Genomic DNA, 11,033 nt, shown 5'->3' on the forward strand with positions numbered 1-11,033 from the left:
ATAGTCGTTTCAGAACACCTGGGAGTAAAGATCCGAGCGTATACTTGTTAACTTCAACCCCTCACGTGCTTCACAGCGGCCCGAGCTGACCACTCATGCCTTCAAGAAATAAGTCCCCAGACCGACCCAGCCAACAAAGCCTACAAGTACTGCTGCCTCAGGATGTATGAAAAAAAATAAATATAAAAACATGGTAGGTCGCCGGCGGCCGCTGACCACCTGCACTGCTGTGGCCGTTTTTCCTTCCTTATTTATTGCCTGAAAACAAAGGGATGAAGGGACGGATGGACGAGCTGGAGGGAAAAAAGAGAGGATCAATAGTGTGTGTGTGTGTGTGTGTGTGTGTGTGTGTGTGTGTGTGTGTGTGTGTGTGTGTGTGTGTGTGTGTGTGTGTGTGTGTGTGTGTGTGTGTGTGTGTGTGTGTGTGTGTGTGTGTGTGTGTGTGCGCACGCTAGACAGATATAGAGAAAGGATTTTAAATGACAAGCAAACATTTCTAAAATAATTATCATTATTATTATTATTATTATTATTATTATTATTATTACTATTATTATTATTATTATTACTATTATTATTATTATTATTATTATTATTATTATCATTATCATCATCATTATTATTATCGATATCATCATTAGCAATATTTTTGTTATTATCATTTGGTGGTACTGTCGTTTGATATTTTATTTTTTTCTCTCTCTGATGTTTTTTTTTTTCCCTTCTCTCTCTCTCTTTGACGCACCACAGTTTTACAGCGCATTTGATTTGCTTTTATACAAAAATGGTGTCTATCTCCCCCCCCCAGTTAATTTTACTTTATTACGTAAAGGTAAATGCCACTCACACACACACACACACACACACACACACACACACACACACACACACACACAAGCACAGTTATGATGGTGGTAAAAGGTTAAGTGGGTATGAAGTGCTCGCTGGCTCAATCGTCCCCTCGTGTATCCATGTATGTATTCATGCCCAGAGTCTTTTCATAAGTGGTGATGATCGCTGTGGTAGTGACGCTCATGGCGGAGGTATATATATAGTAGTGGTAGTTGTTAAGTTGGCATGAAGTGAACGCTGGCTCCCTCGTCCCCTCGTCTATATATTCATTCCCACAATCTTTTCATGAGGACACAAAGGGGCAATCTCTCCCCCCGCACGTAGAATCAACAAGGTGAGGCTGTCCCTGATGGCGCTCTCTCGCTCCACGCTCCACGCCTTTACAATTGCACACATTCACTCTATTGGTTCTGAAGTAAAAGATAACTCTCTCTCCCTTACACAATAGCGAGATGTTGAAGTCTACCTTGAAATTGTACCTAAACTCTACATTTTAATACTCCCAGGCTATTTTATCCCGATCTAACGCTATTGGGAAAGGAATCGTACTTCGAAAACCAATAAAATGTGTTGTATTTCAGTCAGAGTTGAGTTTCTCCTTCCAATTCACTAAACACACTATTTTTCTACTCTGCTGCTGCGCCCTGTTCCTTGTTGCTTTGTGGATACAAAGTAATTCAGCCAGAGTGTTGAGTTTCTCCTTCCAATTCACTAAACACACTATTTTTCTACTCTGCTGCGGCGCCCTGTTCCTTGTTGCTTGACGGATGCATGGTGCCAGGACACTGTATCTTCAGGACCCTCAATACTCCACCGTTACATCATTTCTCTTCTTATCTTTAATCTCATTTCGGGGTTATTACTTTCAATTATCTTTTTTTCCCGGATGTTTCTGTATTTTATCATTAACTTTTGCTTAGTATTCTATATTTCATGTGTTCTTTACTGAAATCTTTCCATCCTTTCCTGGGTTTTCTTCTTCTCCTGCTCACCATGAAAGCTGCCACAGGACTATATTCTGAAACGACTCTGTGCCGCATCTCTGGTTGCAGCTAAACAGTTTCTAAAGGATGCTTTCATTGTTCTAGCGACATATTAACGAGTTTTTTACATTATCAGAAGAAATGCTCTTGATAACCCGGCTAATCATCTTTGTGGCCTTTGAAAATAGCCTTGGCGGAGGAGCAATGTGATTTAAACTATGGTTCACAAGCGAGAAAAAGGGAGGAGTGCAGGCGAGTAATCTAACAGTAACTACCCAAAGAAAGGTGAAACTTTTCGACCACATCAACACTACAATAACTGAACACTTTCCCCGAAGCTTGACGGAGAGCAGAGTGAAGATTTAAAGGGACGCCACTGCAATCCTTCCCTCTGTAATACGTCATTCCTCTCCACTTTCTGGAAACAATGATTGCAAATAAAAACCACTCGATAGAAACATGGTCTTAAATACGAGATATTTTTCTTGCTTTTTCGTTGGCAGAAATAGCTGGTAGAAATAATAGGTAGCATAGAATTATGTACACTTCCTCTAAATATAAATCGTTATGATATCCATTCATTTCCAAGGGTTTAAATTGATTAGAGATTGACATAAAGACTTTGCTTTGTATTGAAATCTCCGCAGTCACCAACATCTGGGTATATGACACGTGAAAACGCTTGACTATTGCTCCCCCTGAGAGTTTTGAAAGTGCGTTACTTAGCGCAACTGTACTCACCCGGACACAAGATAATATGTGGCACAAGGGGAGGAAAAAGTGATATAAAACGTGGCTCGGCAAGAAAAATGCCCTTCTGTCCTGCTATAAAGGTGAAGTGGTGAGACCTACACATTTGCTTTAGGTAAGAAATAGTGAAGCAGCAAACCTTCAAAGCCTGATTGTTGACATTTTTCTTTTCTCGGGAAATGATTGATAGTTTTGAGTGGGTTTTTCCTTGATCCCTTGGCCCCAGCAATCCATGTGTGTGTGTGTGTGTGTGTGTGTGTGTGTGTGTGTGTGTGTGTGTGTGTGTGTGTGTGTAATTCACTCTTTGATCTGCTGCAGTCTCTGACAAGACAGCCAGACGTTACTCTACGGAACGAGCTCAGAGCTCATTATTTCCGATCTTCGGATAGGCCTGAGACCAAGCACACACCACACACTGGGACAACAAGGTCACAACTCCTCGATTTACATCCCGTACCTACTCACTGCTAGGTGAACAGGGGCTACACGTGAAAGGAGACACATCCAAATATTTTCACCCAGCCGGGGAATCGAACCCCGGTCCTCTGGCTTGTGAAGCCAGCGCTCTAACCACTGAGCTACCGGGCGTGTGTGTGTGTGTGTGTGTGTGTGTGTGTGTGTGTGTGTGTGTGTGTGTGTGTGTGTGTGTGTGTGTCTGTGTGTGTGTGTGTGTGTGTGTGTGTGTGTGTGTGTGTGTGTGTGTGTGTGTGTGTGTGCTGGTAACAAACACTCTAAAGTAGTGACTCAAAATATGGTTGGGGATTCAGAGTCCAGACCTCTTGCGACACAGTTTTGATGCTTTTCATTACATTCTTGTTTTCCCTTCAACCAATGATTGTCTCATAAATACTAAAGAGCTACTCTTGTTCTGGTTTTCGTGGTCTTCAGTATCCTGTCTCTTCCTCTTATTCTGGCTGTCCTCTGTAAGGTGTTTCTTTTTCTCTCCTCTGTCACTTCCATTCCTCAGCTTACTGTGTTCTGTAACCATTTGAACACAATCCACCTTCCTCTTCTTGTTGTTCTCAGTCTCTTCCACGCTCTTCCCTTTTCGATTCACGTTGCATTTCTTCATCTCTTGGTTTTCGTCTCTGCTTTTGGAACGACGTTTGCCTTCACAGCCTTCTATTTTTGCTCTTTATGTGAATGTTAAAATCTTCTAGGCTGTCTAACTTCCTCTTCATAGTATTTTCCTTGGTGTCTCTCATTTCCCTTGTGTTCTCGGAGAGTGTCCTCTATGCGTTCAGTGATTCTTGTTGTTCTTCTTTGTCACTTTCGTAGTATACAGAAATGTACCAAAATTCAAGTCTTCAGGCATTATAAAGTGGCATTCTTTACAAATTATTTAAGAAAAGTATAATTTTCCTTTCCTTGAGATACAACACGTTTCTTTTTTTACCATCACACATATTGCTATTTCTCGAAGAGTTATTTTAGGGGGCATTTTAAGTTTCTTTTTCCAGAAAGATAAACACAAGTGAAATTGACTATTATATCATTGAAGAAATGTAATTCAAACATCGAGATCAACTTGAAATGCGATAAACTAGATTTAAATTTTCATTCTTTTCAAAACAACTCTTTTTTTCCTTAGAACATTCCATTTCCTGAGATATGAGCTTTTTATCTTCATAGTACGGGGAAGGACTCACAACTTCGTCGGAAGCTCTATTAAAGTGGGTCAGCGCTTTATAAACCGATATATGAACAATAAATCAAAATACGCCTTATGTGTGTGTGTGTGTGTGTGTGTGTGTGTGTGTGTGTGTGTGTGTGTGTGTGTGTGTGTGTGTGTGTGTGTGTGTGTGTGTGTGTGTGTGTGTGTGTGTGTGTGTGTGTGTGTGTGTGTGTGTGTGTCTTTGTCTGTGCCTGTGAGTGTGTATACAATAATAATAATAATAAAAATAATAATAATAATAATAATAATAATAATAATAATAATAATAATAACATATGGTTAATTAGAATTGCAATACCTATATACTGAAAATATGCATAGGGGAATGGAGGAAATGCTTAAGAAGAGTATGCTAGCCTAAGGGTTTATGGCTCGCACCATGGTGGGGATCACTGTCCACGGTACGTGCGTGGGGCCCTCAAGGGCATCAATGCTTAGTGGTGTCGTGTGGTACGGGTCGAACGGGGTGCGCCAGGGGAGGAGCAGGTGGCGTAGGCGAATGTGACGTGTGTGTGTGTGTGTGTGTGTGTGTGTGTGTGTGTGTGTGTGTGTGTGTGTGTGTGTGTGTGTGTGTGTGTGTGTGTGTGTGTGTGTGTGTGTGTGTCTGTCTGTCTGTCTGTCTGTCTGTCTGTCTGTCTGTCTGTCTGTCTGTCTGTCTGTCTGTCTGTCTGTCTGTCTGTCTGTGTCTGTGTCTGTGTCTGTGTCTGTGTCTGTGTGTCTGTGTGTGTGTGCTCGTGCGTGTTTTGGTGTGTGTTTATGTATGTGAATCAATTTCCATATCGGAGGTATGAAGACAGAATAGAATAAGTAAACTTACTAGTGTTGAAGTAAGTGTATAAATTCAAACTGTATCACGATAAGGAAAGACTGAAGAGCACTACAAAAGAGCCAGCTAGTAACTGTGTACCTGTGGCTTTGACTGGCACGCTGCGAGGCCCCTAATGAAGGTAAGTGATCCTCTCGACCATCTGTGTAATAGGCAGGAAGTATTCACAGCTGCAATCAATCCCCTGTCTTAGCTGGGACTGGTGTGGATAATGAATGCATTGAAGGATAGACCATATGCTGCTGCCGTAAAGAAGTGAACACACACGCCCGATAGCTCAGTGGTTAGAGCGCTGGCTTCACAAACCAGAGGACCGGGGTTCGATTCCCCGGCCGGGTGGAGATATTTGGGTGTATCTCCTTTCACGTGTAGCCCCTGTTCACCTAGCAGTGAGTAGGTACAGGATGTAAATCGAGGAGTTGTGACCTTGTTGTCCCGGTGTGTGGTGTGTGCCTGGTCTCAGGCCTATCCGAAGATCGGAAATAATGAGCTCTGAGCTCGTTCCGTAGGGTAACGTCTGGCTGTCTCGTCAGAGACTGCAGCAGATCAAACAGTGAATCACACACACACACACACACACATACATACATACACACAAATACACAAATACATAAACAAACACATACACATAGAGAGAGAGAGAGAGAGAGAGAGAGAGAGAGAGAGAGAGAGAGAGAGAGAGAGAGAGAGAGAGAGAGAGAGAGAGAAAGGAAGAGAGTCAGTCAGTCAGTCAAAGATAGTTTAATGTGCAGACCAGAAGGAAGGATCTTGTATGATAAACAAATATTGCTTAGTGTACTGCACTCAGCAAGCCCGCTTACTGTCCTCGCATGACGGTGAATATGTTGCCGGTATTGCCTTGGTACCGTTACAGTCAGCCCCGCTCTCAGCTCGCAGCAGTAGCTTATCCTGCCGCCCCGAGCTTTTCACAGGCAGAAATGACGAGGCAAGTTTCTGCGGTGTTCGTTGCACTAGTCGTTCAACTCTACTCTAAACTTGCAATAGCTTTGTCCCAGTAGCTTGACGTGCAGCGCTGCAAGGCGAGGCGGGGCGGCCATGGACGGTCAGCTGCGGTAGCTTTCCTTCCATCAACTTTATTTAGAAACTATCATCCTTTCATTCCTAAAAGTGTTTATGTAAAGCATTGTTTCACAAAATGACTTGCTGACATAAACTTTATTTTTCCACCAAACAAGCTAATTTCCTGTCCTTCCATGAAAAACTTCCTTCACATTTTGTATCACCTATAAAATGACAAGGATGAACTGCCAGCATTTTTATGATTTAAGATCAATCTTTAGCACACAATATATCTACTTAGAAAGACTTTCCTGCCTCGCTGAGACACAAGAACATTATCACGACACACATCTCTATCTCTAGAATGGTGGGCACTTATCGAAACTGGTCACTTATTTTTCATACACTGATCTCATAGACTACACGCTCAACTTTTGAATTGCTATCACATCTGCTTTCTTAGGATTTAGTACGAGAATAAGACGTCATTTTGCAACATTTTGTGGGAGTCTGTTGGGTTTCAAGAGCGCTACCACGATGCTAATGGCAGTCTATAACAAAGACACTGCACTATCAAGAGAATAAGCACACACGAGAAACCTGCCAATAAACCATTCCAATGACCTTTGAAAGAAGTTATCACGAAAGACCTAAGCTTTTCAAAACACAGACACCGAAGTATTGTTCTGGCCATGTGTTGTCGTGACCTGTGGTGCAATTACATGTGGCAACAGGATTAGTTCCAAGAGGCTTCATAGTGTTCGCTTCCCACGGCAGCCTTCCTTGCGTCACAGGCCAGACGACAGGCCACGTGACCGTCTGCCTCGTGAGGGTTTGTTAACACTCCTGCCTGACGCAAACACATACACACACACACAAAAAAAAAATAAATAAATAAATAAATAAGACAGAATAAATGAATAAATAAATAAAAGAAAAAATGCTCTCTCTCTCTCTCTCTCTTGTACTTATGTCTATCACGGGTAGAAAAGGAAAGCAAAGAAATAGAGAAAAAGAGAAGAGAAGAACAGCAGCAACAACAGAACTAACTAATGGCAGTAATTGCTGAGCCATCATTCAGTACCACCACCACCACCACCACCACCACCACCACCACCACAACAACAACAACAACAACAACAACAATAACATCAACAAACTAACCATTCATAAACAAACAAGAGGAAAACAAACACTAGAAAGAAGACACAAAGTAAAGTGGACAATATTATAATGCACTTCTCTCGTTACCCCACCCTCGTCCTCCTCCTCTTCCTTTTCTTCATCCTCTTCTTCCTATTCTTCACCCCCGCCGCCTCAGCTTCACCCTCACCACGTACATCACAGCCTGGCGTGCTTTATTATCTGAGCGTGGCGTCTTAATGTAATCCACGTAACACATCCCGCAACTCACCATTCCTGCCGCCTCTGGGTTGTCTCTAGTGCTCCAAAACTGGCGGTAAATTACGTTTGGGAGCGAGTTCACCTTTTCCTCGGTAGTAATGGAGAGGAAAAACAAAATACTGAGGAATTGTGTAGTTCAAGAAAGCCTTGCGTTTCCTGCTGTTAGGATTAATGGTAACTTAGTATGTGAAGCTGAAAAGTTAACCTATCATTATTTAATAGATTTAAAGCAGTTATAGATGAATATTAATGTTACTGTAAGGTATCAGAAATGCAGAAATATGTACCTGAACAGATGGAAAGCACAGAACAACGAAGGAAATAAAGAAAAACAAGAAAAACAAGAAAACAAGAATAACAAAATATCAATAACAATAATAACAACTACTACCACTGCACCACCACCACCACCACCACCACCACCAGCAACAACAACAACAACAACAATAGCAACTACCACTGCACCACCCCACCACCACCACCACCACCACCAACAACAACAACAACAACAACAACAACAACTACCACTGCACCACCCCACCACCACCACCACCACCACCACTACCAACAACAACAACTACCACTACACCACCAACACCACCACCACCACCAACAACAACAACAACAACAACTACCACTGCATCACCCCCACCACCACCACCACCACCACCACCGAGGGTAAAGCAAACACACACAAAAATATGACGAGCATGAGTTTTCTCTGCCCACACACGCTCCTCCCAACACCCCGCTGTGTAACTCTTCCCTCTCTCTCTGTTTCCCTCGCCCAGTGTTCTCCCAGGCTCACTCCCCAAACATTCTCCCTCCATGCAACTTTTTCCTCCTTCCCATTCGCACCTTTCCGTTTTCCATATCTCTTCTCCCCATCACTACGTCTCTCTTCCTATTCTTCCTCTAAATATCTTCCCCCATTCACACCTGTCTCTAAAAACTTACTCTTGTCCTCTGTCCTCCTCCCCATCTTCCTTACTCATGTACACCCATCCCCTTTCTCTTCCTATCTGTTTTCTCCCTCTTGACTTCTCCCACGCACTCCCACGGTTCCTTCCCCATGCACAGCCTCCACAAACTTTATTGGCCCCACTCTCTCTCTCTCACCCCTATTACACTCTCTTGCTTTCCTGCCCCTACCCCCACTCACACACACACACACACACTCACATACATACTTACACACTCACACTCACACTCACATCTCTCTGCTTCATACTTGCTCTTCCATCTTATACTTAGTCTTATAGTTTTTCCCTCCCCTTTCACCCATTCACACACACACACACACACACACACACACACACACACACACACACACACACACACACACACACACACACACCGTCATAGCCTGGTAACTCCCATCCTCTGCATTTTTTCTACTTCACCTTTACTTGGTCCCTTCTGCACTCAACTCCCCCCCTCCCAACCTCCCTACATACACGCACATCTACACACACCCTTCTCTCTCTCTCTCTCTCTCTCTCTCTCTCTCTCTCTCTCTCTCTCTCTCTCTCTCTCTCTCTCTCTCTCCCTCGTGTTCTCCCGTCAGCTTTATACAAGGCGCTTTTCCAAGACGCTCCCACTGTTTCACGCTCCCCATCTGGATTTATTTATACCATTCAGTGCTCTCCTCTCCTCTCCTCTCCTCTCCTCTCCTCTCCTCTCCTCTCCTCACCTCTCCTCGCCTCTCCTCTCCTCTCCTCACTTCTCTCCTCTCCTCTCCTCGCGGCATAAGGGTCCCGTCTCGCTCGCTGCTCTCCTCGACACCATTATGCTACTCTTGACATAAAAGCATTACTTGTGCGTGTCTTTCGGCTCCCAGCGGCTCAGATACACTACAATACGCTTAATGTCCGTGATTCCAGGCCAGGTTGTGTGCTAGCTTCGTCAACGGCAGGGAGCATGCCTTGTGCTGATGGAGCTAACGTGTTTGCTTTGTTTTACCATGGCAAACAAATGCTGTTTTCATATTTCCGTCCCCCATTTGTACTGCTTCCCATGGGGTCTGTTGCTGCCTCCCCGTGTTTCTTTCTCCTTGACGCGACAAGACATTGCTGCCGCTGAACAAATGGCCGGATTTTACTAGACGCCTCGGAGTGAGTGAGGGGATGGCAAGGTGGCGTGTTGCCTTAACCCGCACTTACCATTCCCGCCACGAGTCACCGCCATGCCATATCTTCCACTAGTCACTGCAATACTCCCTCCCGGCGCGACAGTGATTTTCCTACCAAGACTGCGCTGCTAAACATAAGAGACTACGGGACAAACAAATAAGGCGTCGGGGAAAGTGAGGGTTGATAAGAAAAAGAGGTAGATGTGTGGTGTCTGCCTGAGTACAAGAGGGCAAGGCTTAACTGAAAGCCTGTACAGAGGAATGAGGGTTGATGAGAAAGGAAGGACCTATATTCAGAAGCTGTGTGTGTGTGTGTGTGTGTGTGTGTGTGTGTGTGTGTGTGTGTGTGTGTGTGTGTGTGTGTGTGTGTGTGTGTGTGTGTGTGTGTGTGTGTGTGTGTGTGTGTGTGTGTGTGTGTGTGTGTAGTGTCCCTCTGAATATAACAGAGGGTTAACCGAGTGCCGGAGCCAAGGTTTAATTAGATGTTACTACAGGTTAATGTCCATACTTAATTTATGAGAACCGCTGTAAATATCCATGTTAGCATTGTGGTTACCTTCGTGGTAGCCTTGTAGTTAACTTGCAATGTGCGGACAGGACCAATTGTACATGTACTCTTAATATAGGGGCAAGACAACACTATATTTGGATTACTGCGTCATTCACCATCCTATAAAAGTTACCGTATGTTCATTGCATAGATTCTCTTATTTTTCTTAACTTGCGTGAGTCCCCGCCTGGCTGTTCGTAAGGGAAGTTACCGTCTGTACATTGTAGCAATTCTCTTCTTTTTTTACCTAACGTGCGTGACTCCTCGCCTTGCTGTCTACGAGGGACCGTTAGCGTGCGGTGACAAGAGATTGAGACGGCGATGTGAGGTGTGTGCCATCACGAGTCAGCCCAGCAGTGTGTCCATATGCCTCTGTAGCAACTCTTACTGGACTGTCCTGGACTGGTGTTACGGTTGTTCTCTTCTTCCGTCACGTATTCCTCATCCTGCGTCTTTCCTTATGTTACGATGCTAACAGCTGGTCTGATCTGGTGATGGCCTAGTGTTTGCTGTCCCTTCACACCACTGAGCATAGGATTATCAAGCATGTGACAAAACCTACAAGGGAATTCAATATTTCAGAAGCTAGAAGGTAAAGAATGCATATACCAAACAAATACAAACTCTAAATAAAAATACTGCAATAGTAAGAAATACTAGAAAAAAGAACACGTAAAAATAACACACAAGTAGAACACAGCACTACAGCAGTAAGCCAGTGGCAAAACGTGTAAGCTGCTCAACCACTCAAAATGTGACCAAACCAAGGTCGTCAACCTCCAGCCCGCGGGCCACAGCGGTCAACCAATGCCAACCGTCCGACCCACAGCCATGTTTAGTAC

At 43.9% G+C, this 11,033-nt stretch overlaps 1 non-coding gene across 1 annotated transcript; it reads right to left on the reverse strand.

The window, feature by feature from the left end:
- Positions 1-3,099: 3,099 nt before the first annotated feature.
- Trnav-cac lies at positions 3,100-3,173 on the reverse strand. The gene has a single exon. It is a non-coding gene; the product is annotated as a tRNA-Val (tRNA).
- Between the last annotated feature and the right edge of the window lie 7,860 nt (positions 3,174-11,033).

Source organism: Portunus trituberculatus, chromosome 6, assembly GCF_017591435.1.
Source record: "Portunus trituberculatus isolate SZX2019 chromosome 6, ASM1759143v1, whole genome shotgun sequence".
In the NCBI taxonomy this organism is placed as follows: Eukaryota; Metazoa; Arthropoda; class Malacostraca; order Decapoda; family Portunidae; genus Portunus; species Portunus trituberculatus.